The sequence below is a fragment of the Myotis davidii genome, unplaced genomic scaffold (genome assembly GCF_000327345.1).
Source record: "Myotis davidii unplaced genomic scaffold, ASM32734v1 scaffold18, whole genome shotgun sequence".
NCBI classification, from domain to species: Eukaryota; Metazoa; Chordata; class Mammalia; order Chiroptera; family Vespertilionidae; genus Myotis; species Myotis davidii.
In genome coordinates, this window is record NW_006292696.1 from 7,969,765 (window position 1) to 7,971,536 (window position 1,772).

At 48.0% G+C, this 1,772-nt stretch overlaps 1 protein-coding gene across 2 annotated transcripts in view; it reads left to right on the forward strand.

The window, feature by feature from the left end:
• The first annotated feature begins 9 nt into the window (after window positions 1-9).
• The window catches only part of UBLCP1 (ubiquitin like domain containing CTD phosphatase 1), a 15,611-nt gene continuing 13,848 nt past the window's right edge, over window positions 10-1,772 (forward strand). The window contains exon 1 of one of the 2 annotated variants that reach the window (XM_015565649.1): window positions 10-837. The gene's annotated coding sequence lies outside the window, so the exon portion shown is untranslated. The remainder of the gene's footprint in view (window positions 838-1,772) is intronic. The other variant, XM_006766304.2, reaches the window with a different exon arrangement.

Genomic DNA, 1,772 nt, shown 5'->3' on the forward strand with positions numbered 1-1,772 from the left:
CTAACAGCAGGTAATGCACGTTGGGAGTTCGCTGTATGGACCAGATGGGACCGCTCTGAATTTCCACTAAAATCTATATCTCTTTCGTCAGGGTTTGTAATTGGCTCTCCTCGCTTTCAGCGGGAATGGAGGTGGGAATGGGCGGATGGTGATACAATTTGACCCAATGTTATAGAAATCTCCAGGGCAGCTCTTCTATTGGGATTTGCTTCCTTGGTTCTGAGTCACTTAGGCCTGCCCCTTCCTTTTCCTAACAATCTTGCCCCCCGCCCCCTGTCCTGGACTGCGTAAAATGGGGAGACTTCTAAGCTGAAATTACTTATGTTGCTGGCTCCTGGTGCCAGGGAAGGATCTCAAGTCTTCAGTCCTCAAAGGTCACCTTTCAGGCCTCATTTCAGAACATGGGCTCTAGTCCCGAGTCCCAGCACACCTGGGCAAGCCGCGCGCCACCCCCGGCCCACTCAGACTCGGCGAAACCATCCCCGAGACCTCACACCCGCCGGAAAACACCCTCCTAGCTCGGACCCCACAAACTGGCGCATGCGCAGCACAGGCGAAGGCCGCCAGCCATCCAGAAGTCCTGGCATCTGCACAGCGGTCAGTCTCGGAAAGGCCTGGCCCCACCGTCCCCGGGAGGAAATCCCGGCAGCAGCCTACCCAGCATGACTACTCGCCGAAAAACAAGGGAAGCCGCGGTCCTGTCTCCAGCGCGTTTCCGGTTTAAATCTAACTTCCGGTTCGTCAGCCGGTTCCTGTCTCTGCCTTTCACTTCCGGTGCCTTCTGTGGCGCTGCGGCAGGTTCCTGCGTCCGCCGCCGACGGCCCCACCGCTCTCCAGGTGAGGGACTCGGGCACCCCGGCCTGCTCCCCAAAATGAAGTCCATTGCCGTAAAGTAACACACTTTATTGAAATTCTTTAGTAGAGCAGGTTGTAAACATCAGAGTAAATGAAGCGAATTTGTGGTATTCTCCTTTTACCAAACGTATTGAAGACACCTGACACCTTATGGTTTTCAGACTGTTTTTGCGTATTAAGAATTTGCCTCCCTTCTCACAGTTGGTTGTAATACATGCAGAGTACATTCACAGATTTCAATGAATAGCTTTTGGAAATAGCAATACTTTGACATTAGAAAACCCAGTTGTCTGACCCGTGTGGGGAGAACAAGCTCATGAAAACTGGTAGGCAGCTGTCTGAGGGAGGAGACCCACATGCTGTCATTGCGCATGGCAGCTGCTACCTCATCCTTGTGTGCTTGTATAATGCACCGCTGGGTTTTGTGTTTGTTGATCTTGGATGTCTGTAGGTTCAGTTCAAGAGAGACACTTGGTGCTGCAGGGAAAAAACATGAAATTTAGTCAGAAGACCCGTTGTTACCAGCTATATACCCATGAGCAGATTACTTAACCTCTCTGAACTCCCGTTTCCTTTTATTGTAAAAGTGGGACAGTTCTTATCAAACAATCTTGTTAAATGAGATAGTCTCCATAAAAACTGTCCAATGTATTAAATATGAAACAAATAATGGCCGTTTACTATATATTTAGCACAGTGCCTGGAACACTTGAGTTACACTTTTTTAAAAAAGTTGCCCAGCCAATACTTATATAATGCTTACTTTGTGCAGGTACTGTATGACATAAATATGAACTAACTAAATCTTCATTAAAAACCCTAAGGTGTAGGTAGTATTATCATCTCTGTTTTGCAGACGAGGAAGCCTATGCACTAAGATTCAAGTAACCTCTTGTAGTCAAATAGTTAATAAGTGG